Genomic DNA, 16,422 nt, shown 5'->3' on the forward strand with positions numbered 1-16,422 from the left:
ACAAACCCAGGCTCTGAGCACATTTAAAGAAAACCATAGGCATACAATCCTCTGTTTCCTGAATCTGGCTTTTTTGATTTGAAGCTCTAAACACCATTTTGTTGTTGTTGAATTTTAATTGGATATTTTTCATTTTGAATTCAAATGTTATTCCTTCCTTCTTTTCCAGAATTAAGTCCGAATACCATCGCCCTCCCTCTTCTATAAAGATATTCCCTTCACCTCCATCCACTTTCCCAGCCTAGGCAGGACCAAGGGCTGCTCATTCCAATTTTGCCCAGGAAGACCATCCTCTGATACACATGCAGATGGAGCCATGGCACAGTCCCTGTATAGTGATTGGGTAGTGGTTTATTCTCTGGGAACTCTGCTTGGCAGACATGGTTGTTCTTATGGGGTTGTAAGTCCCTTCAACTCTTTCAGTCTTTCTGTAATTCCTCCAACTGAGGTCCACTTCTCAGTTCAATGGTTTGCTGCTAGCATTCTCCACTGTATTTGACATGATCTGGCTGTGCCTCTCAGGAGACATCTATATCCAGTTCCTGTCAGCCTGCACCTCTTAGCTTCATCCACCTTATCTAGTTTGAAGGCTGTATATGTATAGGCCACTCATGGGGTAGACTCTGAATGGCCATTCCTCCAGGCTCTGTTCTAAACTTTGCCTCCCTATTCCTTCAATAGGGATTCTTCTTCTCCTTTAAAGGAAAGAGTGAAGCTTCTATTAGTTTGAGTGTATCTGGTTTGATGTAGAGGTCCTTGATCCACCTGGACTTAAGCTTTGTCCAGGGCAATAAGAAGGGGATGATTTGTCCTCTTCCATATGCTGACCTCCAGTGGAGCCAGCACCATTTGCTGAAAATGCTATTTATTTCCATTGGATGGTTTTGGCTCCTTTGTCAAAAATCAAGTGCCCATAGGTGTATGGGTTCATTTCTGGGTCTGCAATTATATTCAACTGGTCTAGCTTCCTGTCTCTGTACAAATACCATACAGTTTTTATCACTAATGCTCTGTAATACTGCTTGAGTTCAGGGATGGTGATTCCCAGGGAAGTTCTTTTATTGTTGAGGATAGTTTTAGCTATCCTGGGTTACTTGTTATTCCAAATGAATTTGCAAATTGTTCTGTCTCACCCTATAAATAATTGGATTGGAATTTTGATGGGGATTGCATTGAATCTGTAGGTCACTTTGGGAAAAATGGCCATTTTTACTATCTTCATCCTGCCAAGCCATGAGCATGGGAGATCTTTCCATTTTCTGACATCTTCGTCAATTTCTTTCTTCACAAACATGAAGTTCTTGTCACACAGATCTTTCCCTTGTTGGATAAAAGTCACACTGAGGTATTTTTATTTTATTTGGGACTATTATGAGACTATTATGTGTCATTTCCCACATTTCTTTCTCAACTTGTTTTATCTTTTGTGTAGAGGAAGGCTACTGATTTGTTTGAGGTAATTTTATACCCAGGCACTTTGCTGAAATTGTTTATCAGGCTTAGGAGTTCTCTGGTGTAACTTTTGGGGTGTCTCATATATACCATCCTATCCTCTGCATAGTGATATTTTGACTTCTTCCTTTCTAATCTGTATCCCTTTGACCTCCTCTTGTTGTCTGATTGCTCTGGCTAATGCTGGGGACAACATACAATGACAGGGACTGCCAGGAGTAGGCCGGGATGGAGACATCTCAGAAGCCTGCAGCAGCTCCTTGTAAAGTAGGGTGGGTTCTGGAAACCTGAGTATCAGGAGACACATCCCTCCACGGTACCCACCATCTCAAATAAGAGGCTGCCTGCAGTAGTCCTGGATGGAGACATCTCAGTAGCCTGCAGTAGCTCTTTGTAAAAACTGGTTGTTTCCATTTCTCCAAACCTGAGCCCTGGACAACGGCTGTGTAGATTTCATTTGTGTGTGACTGCCTATCAGTTGGCCTTGGTGTGTGCAATTATTCTATTATATCTGACTTTCCTACTTCTTTCTCCTTCTGCTCCGGTGAATTCTGTGAAACTAGATGTTCCTTGATGTTATGATTTTAGACAATTGGAAATTGATGCATAGGGGCACAGCACAGCACAACCCTAACTGCCCTGGTGCATATTGTGTATTCTCATCTTGGAAAAAATGTAATAACTACACAATTGTAGTTCCAGATTAAGGTTTGACTTGCAAAGAGATCTTGAAGAAAATAAGAGAAAATGAATTAGAGCCAACATTGGGACCCTAAGAAAGGAAAAAGTTAGTGAATTTAGGAAATAAGTTTTACATAATATTACAGATTGGTTAAGGAACTATAGAATATGTAAAATAATATACTAGTAAACAAGTCAAACTACTGGAACTCTTATGAGAGTCATTGTGTGCAAGGAACAGAACGCTAGTGGAATTAGTGTGCTAAGGGTTACCTTGATTCTTTCTGGCCACTGCCTGGCAGTTTTGCCTATGTCATTTATAATTAGAGCTTCACAGGAAAATGCAGGTAGCTGACCTTGGAGCTTTGGACTCTGAAGTATAAAAGTAAAGAATTAAAGTTTAAATCATGATAAGTTTACAATTATTATTATATTGGCCACAGGCCTGGGTATAGGGGAAGCCTGAGACTTTGGGAAACAGTTGTAATTCTTAGTTCATGGTGGGATGTAGTCATTCTTTGCATTTGATTTGGCAATGATTATAAAACCTCTTTTTTCTACCTGCTTTTGGATTATTAATAAAGGACTGGGGCAAGAGAAAGGCTACAGAACATGTGAAGAGTAAATGAGAGAGAGCATGAGGGAGTGAATGAGAGAGTACATGACAGAGCTAATGTAAGAACAAATGTGAGAGCAAATGAGAGAGCATGAGAAGAGCATGTGAAGAGTGAGTGGAGAGAGAATGTGATAGTGAATGAGGGAGCTAATGAGAGAGCGAGTCTGAGAACAAACGTGAGAGCCAGGGAGAGAGCATGAGGAGAGCATGTGAGAATGAGTGAGGAGAGAATGTGAGGTGTGTGTGAGACTGTGTGTGTGCGTGACAGGAGAGTGCATGTGCTGTGTGTGAGATATGTGTGAGGTGTGTATGAAGACTGTGTTTGTGCGTGACAGGAGAGTGCATGTGGTGTGTGTGAGATATGTGTGAGGTGTGTATGAAGACTGTGTGTGTGCATGACAAGAGAGTGCATGTGGTGTGTGTGAGATATGTGTGAGGTGTGTGTGAGACTGTGTGTGTGCGTGACAGGAGAGTGCATGTGCTGTGTGTGAGATATGTGTGAAGTGTGTATGAAGAGTGTGTGTGTGCATGACAGGAGAGTGCATGTGGTTTGTGTGAGATATGTGTGAGGTGTGTATGAAGACTGTGTGTGTGCCTGACAGGAGAGTGCGTGTGGTGTGTGTGAGATATATGTGAGGTGTGTATGAAGATTGTGTGTGTGCGTGACAGGAGAGTGCGTGTGGTGTGTGTGAGATATGTGTGAGGTGTGTATGAAGATTGTGTGTGTGCGTGACAGGAGAGTGCATGTGGTGTGTGTGAGATATATGTGAGGTGTGTATGAAGACTGTGTGTGTGCGTGACAGGAGAGTGCATGTGGTGTGTGTGAGATATGTGTGAGGTGTGTATGAAGACTGTGTGTGTGCGTGACAGGAGAGTGCATGTGGTGTGTGTGAGATATGTGTGAGGTGTGTATGAAGACTGTGTGTGTGCGTGACAGGAGAGTGCATGTGGTGTGTGTGAGATATGTGTGAGGTGTGTATGAAGACTGTATGTGTGCGTGAAAGGGTAATGAACAGACGTGTGCTTGAGAGTTGGAGTTTGAGAAAAGAAAACCGCAATAAAAAAGGCAGAGTACACAAAAGAATGCAGAGTGACTATAGCCACAAACTAACTGTGTGTGTATGTGTGTGTGTGTGTGTGTGAGAGAGAGAGAGAGAGAGAGAGAGAGAGAGAGAGAGAGAGAATGGCGTTAAGCCTTGAAGTTGCCTGTCAGATTGTACCCAAAGAGTAGTCTGTGGATATGTATTGTGCACCTTCCAGATAACCCTGCTTCCAGGTAAGAACTCTGATCCTGTGAGAGGCCAGGAAAGGCTGCAAGAATGGCTGCAACCCTGAGGCCAGAGGATAAAACTTTTGGCCTAGAACTCCTAATTTATCTTTTCACCTGAAGCCTTATCATTCAAATTTTGTTACTGGGAAAAGACTATGGTCCTGGTGAGTGTCTTGTCTCTTGGATGCTCAGTCAGTTCTTTGTTGTCACAGACTGTTTGAGCTTACTCCAGTCACTGGGACTTATTCACACCTTCAAGTTTCCTCAACTTTTCAGATTGCTAACATTTGTGGAAAACTGAGTGACAAAAGCAATGAATGTTGAGCACTTCCCTGGGGTCAAGTGCATATGGAGCTATGGGTGTATGCATATGGTAAGTCCCTAGGAGTTATTCTAAGATAGTAGGACTGTGCTCTTAGGACCCCTGCCTGACCTCGCTTCACTTTGCCAGCTTTGTGGGCTTCTACACTGCTGCTCTGAGAAGAACTGAAAACTAATGGAATAGATGTGTAGCCTCCCATTACCTTTGTCATTGTTAGGATATTAGTAGGATAGGTTTGATTGAAATATACTCTCAGAAATATCAACAAAACCATTGCCTCTTGTGTACCATCTGGAGGAAGTACCAAGTTCACAGACAGTTCTTCACAAATTTCCCAAAGCCAGCAAATTGGAGCATGAAGAAAGCCAAGTCCAAGGCATTCAAAACCAGCATCCTCACCAATGCGACCAGGAAAGGCTTTGGTAAAAGAAGGGAGGTACTGAGACAGTTGGCCCTCATACACTCAGAGAAGACTGTGCCAGGAGAATTGGGGAAGGATTGTGGGAGAGTAATTAGGTATCAGTAATCGGTGAGCAGAACATAAAGTGAAAAAGAAAAAATATATAAATAGAAATAAAATAAAGGTCTTTAACAAAATGGGACACAATGTATTGCTGAACTAACTCTACTGTGTTTAAACTTCCACACGTTTCAACATATAGAGAGACTAGATGTGATAAAGTAGGATGCCCTTGTCAGTTACTATACTATGTACACAGCAAAGAGAAAAGAAGTGGAGAACACACAGATCAAAGTTCCATTGTTCCCTCACATCTATGTGGCTCTGCTTCCCTTTATCAGGACTGTTGAGGCCTCTGCTCATCCAGGTCTCAGGGCTCAACCAAAATGCATTCCCCTATGATCTCTGGCCAAGTGCTCTTGTGTTCACAAAAGAACTCTGCCTCAGGCTGCAGAGGCACTGAAGAGCCAGCCTTCACCTTCAAGGTGCAACCACTCTTTCAGTCTTTCCAGGGTCTCTGTTACTCAACTGGAGGCTTCAGCAGAGGCCTTTCATCTCAATAACAGAAGCTTACCTAATCCAAAACATTGGGAAGCCATCCTACACTCCTGATTGGCTGGTTACCTGAGACCAAACAACATAGCTATCTTCTTTCTTCCTGTTTTCCTGATTTGAAAGTAAATAATGTGATCATCTGTGGTGTTGGTGGTAAGAATAAAATCCTTAACATGAATAACAGGACCACGCAGAGCATGGGCTTCACATTCTAGGTACAGAGTGAAGAGCTAGAGGGAATTACCAAAGAAAACAATAAAATCCTAACAACAATTACAGAAATAATGAAAAAAATAAAACAAAAACAAAAGCAAAAACAAAAATACCTTGTGGGTGCTGGTATTAAAGGCATGTATTAATTCTGACCAGCTTTGTAGGAATTTCAAATAAAAAACAAACAAACAAACAAACAAACAAACAAGCAAACAAACAGGCTTATTACAGTTGCAGCAGGTGCAGGAGAGAAAGCTGGGACATATCCTGTCCTGCTGCCCCCATGCTGTGATTCTGTAGCAGCAACTTCCTTGGGTATAGGAACCTGTATGCAGAGGATCCCTTATGGGCCTGTCATCTCAAAAACAGGGGCTTCCCTAATCCAAACCTTGGAATCCAGTTTACTTCTGGCCAGGAATGAAGTCAACCATCATTAGTGAAAAAGCAAGGGAAAAATTACATAGAAAAAAATATGGGCCTTAATCAGAAAAGATCCTCAACTTCTAAGGCCTCCACAATCTCTACCTCTCTCTTCTGAGCTTGGCATAGTGATGTTGTATAACTCCAGATGGTCGGAAAAGGCAGAGTTCTTCCCAGAAAGGTAATACATGATTTTCACCCTGACATATGTGAGGTTAGGTGGCATCATATCACAGAGTCAGCACACCCGGGATAAGAACACAGAAGCCACAGATGGCAATTCCAAATGGACTCCCTCCTGAACTTATGGACCCATTACAATTGAGGTTTTGCCTAACCTTAGGCCATTCCACTCCCTGCCCATCTGCCTGATTTTTATATTTGCTCGGAGTAAAAGATCAGAGTGTAGCCCCAAATATCCTCATGATTGGACTTGGAAATTCAGGAAGAATGATATTGGAGAAGGGATGGTTATGTGGTTACAATGTGGTAACTAGTTTCTGACCAGGAATCTCTTCCTTAGCCAATGGGGACTTTAAGGCTGGGCCTCCTGCTTGTTCCAGTGCAGGCTAAGACTTCAGTGTCAGGCCAGCTCCTGAGCCCCACACAGGGATGCCTGCATACCCTTGTGACTACATTAAAGCCAGAGTGCTCTCTGCCCAATCCCCTTCTCTCCTCTTTGTCACAGCCATGGTCCCCAAGAGCACTTGTCAAACACCTTTATACATCTATCTCAATCTCAAAGTCAGGTTCCCAGAGAATCTATCCCCATAGCTGACCGTAAATGAGGATTCACTGTGTGTGTGTGTGTGTGTGTGTGTGTATAGTATTGTAGAACACAGAATGGGGATTCTTGGTGAAAGCTTCATGGACACGTATGTTTGCTAGATGTCTTTGCACTGGGATCTTTCCACATGACTTAGATATCCTCGCCATGGGGTCATTACCCGTCACCTTGCCATTTCAGGTTTGTGTTTCTTTTGGATGCTATCGCTGTTTGACATAAGATCCAAGGCTGAACTTCCATACTGGGCTATGGTTTCAGTCTTGATTTACAGCCATGTGGCCCTCGGGTTGCTGCCTTTTGATCCTAGAGGTTGATTAATCTTTCCAGCAAGGCTTCCAGTACTTGATAGGATTGTGCTACATGCTGTCAGAGCAGAGTTACACAGAATTCATATGCTGGCCTTCCTCTGATGGTGCTTACCCTTGACAAGTCCTCAAACAGGGCAGCGCTTGGAAAAAAAACACTGCAGGGAAATCATATATGTGGGTCTACCCCTGGCTCCGTGAGAAATGGAAGAGGAATATGGTCTTGGCTTACTGGAAGTCTTATCCCAAGACTAGGGAAGGGGACTCCCAGAGAGCACTAAGCCTTCTCCTCATCCATCATAGTCTGTATAGCCTGTGGCTTTCATGTGGTCGGTGTGGTGACCTTATAATGTTCTAGGTATTTCTGCCATGTTACGTCTCTATACCTAGACATGACCTCAGTTGTACAGTCACATTGGAAATATAAAAAGCCTTGCATCTGAATTGTGAAATTCAATGTGTGTTATATTTAAAATACCACAATAATTGAGTGACCATTGCTACAGTAAATATTATTAGGGGGTTTCTACCCCACCGTAGATCATTTAGTTCCCAAATAAAAGACACAAAACTTTTAGATTTATAATAAGCCTTAAAGTACTAGAGGTGGGCAGACATCAACCCTCTGTGCTATTTTTTCTGCTTCCCTGTCAATAACCCCGAGGTATAGCTTGCCATGCTCTGCCTGGGTCACTCCTGTTCTGACAGGCTGCCCCTCATGGTAATACACTCACAATCCACCTACCCTTTGGGGTGATGTCTCCTTCCTTCTCCTCCCATGTCCTTTCCTTCTCCTCATGGACCCTGCCTGAGTCCCCAGGCCCAGGGAAACTTTGCTCTGTCCCCTCTCTTCTGCCCAGCCCGTGTTGTAGGGATTTTTATTACCAATCAGGGATAACTTAGGAGGCAAAAAAAAAAATCTGGTATACATGAGGATCTCCTTGTCTTGGAGCAACCAGACCTTAGGGTACAGAATTTAGCATTTGAATGTACAGCAGCACCAGACATACTATAGGCCATTGGATGTTCAACCGTGGAGAAGTTATTTTATCTTTGTGTGACTCAATTCCCTTATCTGAACAGTGAAGATGATAACGAGTGTTAATTCACAGAGTTGTCTTGGGGACTGACGAGTTAATATATCTAGTATTTAAACATTAAACACCATATACTTTGCATAATTAATAAAAGTCTGTGGAAAGGGCAAAGTAATAAAGCCAGAAGAACATTTGATTTGGAAATGGGGCCATACAACTACCTCTACTAACAAACTGAGAATCAGGGAATAGTGGAAGACTAAGGCCAGAGAATTGGGAAATCAAGGCCAGACTGGGCTGCATAATAAGATCCTATCTCAAAATATCAAGACAAGTCAAGTTTGTAGTAATAATAAATCAAGAAATAGCCATTGTAAAGAATTTACAAAAAGCAAAGCAGTGGAGCAGAGTGGACGCTGTGTGTCAAGTCCCTCTGCTGTCCATCTCTGGGACCAAGTATGCATCAGATCAGTGACAGGAATGGGGTGCTGAGAGCCTGGAGCAAAGGGATGCTGGCTGCATGGCCACATTTGAACAGTGCTAAAGCAGGACTAAATGCTAAGAAAAAAAGCTATATGCAAAACATGTAAATTTTAATGTCCTCCAGAAAGGCAAAACCACAATAATTTTACTGTTTGTCAAGCTGCTTGTGTCACCAAACTTCTAACATTGGTAAGGATGTGAAAAACTCTTGTGATGCAAACCAGTTGCCAATAAGAAGAGCAACCATTGTCCTGACCAAGGTGACCTGGATGGTGTCAAATAGGCCCAGGCAGCCTGGACAGCCATCAGAGTATGTTTAACACACAGATATCTGTCATTTCAAAAGGGGGAAAATGAAGCCTGACTTTTCCCCCCACTTTATGCAAAACCAAGAATACTCCAGCATTGATGCTTACAAATAAAAATATGCCAAGAAACTTCATAGAATATACATTTCTCTTCTGTGTGCTTCTGAATGTGTGTGTGTTTTGTGTGTGTGTATGTGTGTGAGTGTGTGTGTGTGAGTGTGTGTGTGTGAGTGTGTGTGTGTGAGTGTGTGTGAGTGTGTGTGTGTGAGTGTGTGTGTGTGTGTGTCTGTGTCTATGTGTACTAATATTTCAATTATCTGCTATGGTGAATACTGTCCCCAACTCAATTATGAAGGTTAGTATTAAGCTGTGAGTAGTATGTGGAGAGTGGTCACAAAGAATAATTAGGAGTCCTCTTCTGTTAAGTTGTCTGAGACTTCCAAATGCTGCATGCTGTGAGTGGCTCTCACATCTCAGCACACTAACTCTATTAAGTACAATTCCCGTGTGTTTTTCTTAAACAATTTTCTATGAAAAACTTTAATAATTTTTTTTCTCCCATTCATTTTTTGTGGGGGGGCAAGGGTTTTTTTTTTTTTTTTTTTTTTTTTTTTTTTTTTTTTTTTTTTTTTTTTTGCTTATTTTAGGTCCACAGGATTTTCTGTAGCCTTTGAGGAAGTTCTAGAGTTAGGACACTGGATCTGTACAGTTTAGGGAATTAACCAGTTCACTGAGCACATTTTTTGTTTGTTTGTTTTCTGTTTTTCTTTTGAGATCTCACTGTGGGAGCAGAGGAAGCCCTGAGGAAGTGCAGCCCTGAGTGGATGTGTGCTGTAAACATGAGCATGACCTTGCCATGGACCCAACGCCATTTATCCATGGGGAAAAGGCAAAGGCCCCCATGCCCCTTGAGTCTCAGAGACATGACAAAGCCTTCTCAGGATGGTGTTGATAGTGTGTGCAGAAAAAGTCTACCCTACCTTTCTCCCTGGCCCCATCTGGATATTTGCAGCCTGAAGACTGCTCCCTGCAGAGACTGCTCCTACTGAGATTAGCTAAATCTGCCCCTTGTCAGTTACATATGCATAGTCCTCCCCTCCTTGTTTATCTGCATGTAATGCCCACCTCCTTGCTGCCCCGTGCAACAGCCCTGCTTCCTGGCCAACTCTATATAATAAACATGCTGAGCTTCTGGGATGCTGCATTTTCTCCAGCCCACGGACCCAGCCTTCCCCATGTATGTGTGTCCAATGTCAATCTTCATTTCCTCCTCACCCACATCAGGCCCAAGTCCCTGGAGCCACACAAAGGACTTAGCAATCTCAGTCTGCTCCACTTTGAAGGAACTGCTTTCTACACTGAAATCTAAAGCACACGGTGGGTTCAGCTCCCTCTCAAGTGTCTTTGGTGAGGGTTGGCGTGGGTGTGAGACCAGTTGCATTATGACTACTGCAGAAGAGTAAAGGATTCACAGTTTGCTTTTGGTGAAGGTGAGCTCCCCAAGAGGCTATCATTGCCAACGTTTTCCCAAGTCACCTTCTAGGAGGTCAACTGACTCCTAGGTGAGTCTTTGGTTACACTGCTTCAGTTTTCTGTGGCTACACTGTTCAAATGGCACCCACAGGTCACACATGGCTATTTGAGATGAACTAAACTTAGAACTAAAATCTGCCTCTTTAGTCACAGCAGGCAAACCAGGAGGCAAACAGCCAGCCAGAATCCATAGCCAGAAACACTGCAGATATAGAATATTTCTATCATGTAGAAATTTCTCACGGACGGCAGTGGTCTAGGTTCTTGGTGTCTGGTTTTTCCTTCAGGGAGAATTACTTGCTGTACTAATATCCAAACGTTTATTTTTAAAGCAACTTTACCAAAATATGACTTACTCACCCCCAAATTAATCCATTTTAAGTCTACAATGCAATGGTTCCCCATACATCTACCCAAGTTTATCAGTAGACCAAGGAACAAAAGAAAGAGAGTGTTTACAGTTATGTAAAATAGTATGCAACAGTATTGACCACTGCATAATTATACTGCACTACTTTTGAATTCTTCAAAATTCAGGCCTTTTATTGATAATTGTACAAAAATACATAATCCTAGAGTTGAAAAAATATTATACAGTATTTCATCTGGGCTTTTTATTTCATTGAGACTTTTATATTTTTGTATCTTTTGCTAGTATTATTAGATTCTTTATAAGAGTTTTATTTTGTGGATTTTTTTCCAATCTGGTCACTATTTGATGAAATTTCAACCTTCTCAGGATTTTGAGGAAAATAATTCCACAATGAAAAGGTGATACTCATTTTCTTTAGCCATTTACTGTTGTATATACACATATATGGGAAGTTATATATACATATTTTTATGCTATACTGTGTAGAATACAATTCTATTATATGTCAACATATACAGTTTGCTCAATTTGATTTCTGTGAATTTTATCAGTCATGGGGAAAAATTAGGAGCCTGAATAAACATGCACAATATTTGCAGAATGCACATAAAATAGGAGATGGTATATAAGCAAAAATGTGAAGTATATCACTTACAACTTTCATATCAAATGGACTTTAAAATGTTTAAACAGATTAAAAATATTTAAATTATCTTTACCCATTTTTCTGTTTTCTATTAAAATGTGTCTCTTGGATGATTTGAATTAATATGCTGCTCAAGATTCTCTTGACAACAGTAACCTAATGCCTTAAATGTGTTTTTAATATTTCTATTCAGTTGATCACTGTTCAATAGTTGTACCAAGTTGAGAGCTGTAATTTTATTATCACTTTCAGAATGTAAATTTCATGGGTGAGTATACACTTTTGATGCTAGCTCTTGGGTGGCATAGGCATGTGTATCTCTTTTGAGGTCAACCAGGTCTACAGAGGAAAACCCTATCTTAAAAAATCGATCAATAAATAAGCAAATAAATAAAAAGAATTTTAAATATATGAAATTAATATGAACACAACCACATCGTTAATAACAATTGATTTTTTATTGCAGATAATTCATATAATCACTTTACAAAATGTTACATAGTGTCATATGGCAACTCAATTTCATTGTAAATTAAACCTGCTTTTCTCTGTTCATTGGTTGCTCTTAGTTAACATTTTCATACACATATACAATTTATTCCGATTATTCTCTCCCCCACATAGTCTTATCCCCTCCCCTATGATTTAAACAAACACAGTCTTCTAAATTTAGGCTTTCCAATGTCTGATTTCTCTTTTATTTATTATACATCCCTTTATTTTTCCATCTACATATTATGATATCTTAATAAGAAACCCATTCTGTCATTAGCATTTTCTCAGTGTTTGGTAGGAGACATTCACATTCTTCAGTAGCTTGTCATCAGTGCAAGAAATGACATCGAGGTCTCTCTCTGTCCCTGCCTCTCCTGTCTCTGTCTTTGTCTCCCACTCCCTCTATGTCCCTCTGTCTCTCTCTCCATCCACTCCCTAATTGTTTTGTTTTCTAATACAAGGTCTCACACTTTAGTCTAGGCTAGCCTTGAACTCTAGGCAATCCACCTACCTCAGCCTTGTGAGATTCCAGGCATACACCATCTTGCCCAGTGAATTTTGTGACTCTCTTACATCCCTTTACCATTTCTGAATTATTTTTAATATTGCTGTGACCCTTTGCTAGCTTCTAGATGTAGATACATTAACTTGATTAGAAGGTTTTATTTTTAAAGATTTATTTATGTATGTACATGAGCACTCTGTTTGCGAGTGTGCCTGCATGGCAGAAGAGAGCTTCAGACAGAAGAGGGCATTGGATCCCACTACAGATAGTTGTCGGTCACCATGTGGTTGCTGGGAATTGAATTGGGAGCACTGGAGAAGCAGCGCTCTTAACCACCAAGCCATCTCTCCAGCCTGATAAAAAAGATTCTAAATTTCATTCTTTTTGTGTTTGTTTGCATCTTTCTTCTTGAGAACATTGTGATGGAATGTCCAAATGGTACTTAGTGGCGGTTGGTGTAGAAGGAGCCATATGTGTGATGCTAATTTCTTATAATCGAGTGCACAGATACAAACACTCTACTCCAGGGAGAATCCTGACTGTTCCTCTGTTGGATGGATTCCCTCCTATTTTTCTTTGCTTGTAAAATGTTACTCAGGTTTTGTACTTTTATGATGAAGTTGGGGCTCAAAAAATTCATACTGATTTGAAGAAAGCATGCTATACCTTAAAACTTTATCTTAGAGCAATTTAAGTAGTATAGGAATGACTTATTTTTTAAAAGCTTCGGAAGAACTCATCACTAATGTACTGGGAAAATAGCACCTAGCTCACCCAACTGTTTTCTGTTTCTGACTATGTGTTTTTATTACATGACTGTGCAAAATCAGGAAAGCATGACTATTAAATCAATTAGTCAGACACTTGCAGCTCAGAATAATGGCTTTTTGTTGGTTCCATTGTTTGCAGTCTAGGGATTGAACCCAGGGCAAACCCTTTACCACTAGGCTGCATACCTAGTCCTGAACAGTGTTTCTTGAAATGTAATAAAAATCAAATTAACCTTTCGCTGATCACAGTAACTTGTTACTGTTTTTTAGTGGTTAATAGTCTGCCAGTTTGTCCTGATTTGTCAGAATGCATACGACTTTTGTGCTGGTTTACTTTATACGATTGTGTTTTTATTTTCTTACTGTGTTTTGGCTCATTATTTCCATGCTAGCCATTTTGGGTCAGCATTAAAATGTGTTCGTTGTTCCTCTAGTTTCCTTCTGAGAGGACTACTGTGGAACACTGGCTTTCATTTTTGTGAGCTTGTCTCTGTAGAACTCTATTCTTTTTATTTAATTGTAAATGTAATGGGAGAATATGGTGTCATAGATTCCATGCTCTTGTTTCTTGTTTCAGCAGAAGGGCATTTGTCTATCTCTATATACAATTAGCAGGCAGTTTTGAGAAAGTTCTCCTGTTAGCCTCCACCCCGACCAGGGTGAAATTAGTGCGAGCAGCTCTCTCTGTGTCTCCTTCATTTAATGTTGCTTCCAGAGGAGCTGGAGGCCAGGTGTCCACCAGATGGGACCGAGCTCAGGCCCCACCAGTTCTTTAGTTTGGAGCAGCTGGAGTAAAGGGAAGCTCTGGTTTTAATCTTTTTCTTCCAGAATCTTTCTGCTTTAATTACATCCCACCATCATCCTGGAGGTTCAAGACCCACTCTACTTTAAATACAGCCCCGCTCGAGAGGAGTGGAGGAGGCAGCTGAGTCTTCTCTGTGCAGTCCAGAGAGTGGAGATGTCTTAGGTAGAGTAGGGTGGGGTTAAAGCTACTCCGGAGTGTAAGAGAGATCTCACTTCTTATCAGGACACTCATCATCCTGACTCCTTAGTTCTCTCCATAAAATGGGGAAAGAGCATTAACAGCCCATGTGCATTTCTGTGAGAGTTAAGAGAGGTGACTCTGAGAAGCCTTTAAAGAAACCAGGTGCCTGATACAAACTCACTGCTTCTTCGCTGAGCTACATGGATGAGCCTCAAGCTATACCAAGATGGTGATGGTCTTCGGATGTTCGGAAGTATCTCTTTGTCCTGTGGTTCCAGGGAGGAAAATGGGGAAAGAACAAGAAAATGGGCATTCTCAACCCTCAGTGCTCTGGTTAAAGGACTAGCTGACCAGGTGACTGGCTTGGGTCCCACTGTTCTGGAAACCATGGTGCTGCCTACAACTACCCATTCTATTGGGCTGTACTTTAGTGAATGGCATCCTGCCTTTCCCCCTTGAAATTGATCAGTTGTGACAGAAACAGTGCTGGCTCAAGAAGAGCTGCATAATTTCATTTGTGCCTCAGCATCTTGTCTGTGAAATGGAAACAAATGTGTTCCTGCTCTTGTTATGCTGTTGTTCCTTCTGTCACAAGGGAGGGGTGTCAGCTCAGAGGGAGGTAAGCATGCTTTGCTGACAACCTGGATGTGAACTACTCTCTGATGCCCTACTCACCCCAGGATGCTTAGATGTCCTCCCTGAGGACATCTTGGAATCAGCCGGACAGGGCAGGAGGACCAGTAATTCACCATTCAGTCCTCTCTGCTGTTCTGTTCTTGCCTGCATTCGATGACTGGGCTGGCTGCACAGGAAAGCCCTAGTTCTCATATGTTCTTTCATTTTGATCCTGGGAATAATCCCAACCTGTGATCCCTGCTACACCTACCTGCCTTTCAGAATTGATGAGTGCATTTCTCGAAGACAGTCTCTGCTTGCTAAGCAGGCACCTCTCCTTTTCAATGAGATCATCTGTTTCTCTCAGGGTTCTAGTTCTCCCTCTTTGGAATCATCAGCTTAGATTTAGAAGACTAAAGCAGTTTTTTATTTTGTAGGGATTCCTGGTTTTCTTCCTTGTTTCTTTTTTCACTTATATCCCAATCACCCCCATCCTCATCCCCCCTCTCCTCCCAGTTCCACCCTTACAAATCCTTCCCCCACTACCTCCTCCTCCTCCCTTCTTCTTACAGAATGGGAAGCCCCACTTGGGTACTGCCCCGCCCTGGAACATCCAGTCATAGCAGACCTAAGTGCATCCTCTCCCACCCAGGCACAACCAGGCCGTCCAGTTAGGGGAAGAAGATCCAACAGCAGGCTTAGAGTTGGCAACGATCTCCACTCCAATTGTTCGGGGACCCACATGAAGACCAAGTAGCACATCTGCTACAATGTGTAGGAGACCTAGGTCTAGCCCCCTGCATGCTCTTTGGTTGTTGGTTCAATCTCTGTGAGCCCCTGTGTGTCCCAGCAAGTTGACTCTGTAGTAGGAGACTAAAATGGTTTTATAGCTCAATATGGATGGATAAGTGGATATGAAAATAACTCTAACGTCTATGAATTTTACAATGCCATGAAAACACTTCAGCAAGGATTTTGGCATACTATTTACAATTTCTTGAACACCATTGCTCACAGATCAGGAGTGATGGAAAGGAATCCCTTAGTAACTGAAGAGGCACATGCAGGAAGGAGGAGAAATACTTGCTTATTGTATTGTTTGTAACGAAGAAAACCTCTTAATTGAGCTTAAAAAACAGGTTGGGAGCCAAGAATTGCATGTTACAGGAACATTCCTCTTCCTGTCACCACATCAAGGTACCTAACAGTGGGCTGCTTGTGGAGCAAGTATCTTTCTAACACACGTGTGCGCAGGAGTTTGTGGGAGACTAGTACTTAGGTGAGGGATCAATCAGAACCTGGCACAGGCCTTGGGTGTCTGGCATCATTAGTTACAGATCTGCCAAGATGCTTTGGGGAACATATTGATTTAAATGCCAAGTTTATTTCAATGAAATCTCCCTGATACAATTTGTTGGGAATTTAGAATGAAATAGACAAGTGTTCATTTTGGAGGGCATTTGTGAAGTAGACGTTAGGTCCATAAACAACAACCAACCAAACAACGAAAACAACAACCCATTCTTGTTGTATGACCCTCAGGATGCCCCTACTCAGTTCAGAGCTCTCAGGGAAAGGGTTGAAGAATCTT

Source organism: Rattus norvegicus, chromosome 9, assembly GCF_021556685.1.
Source record: "Rattus norvegicus strain SHRSP/BbbUtx chromosome 9, alternate assembly SHRSP_T2T, whole genome shotgun sequence".
Classification (NCBI taxonomy): domain Eukaryota; kingdom Metazoa; phylum Chordata; class Mammalia; order Rodentia; family Muridae; genus Rattus; species Rattus norvegicus.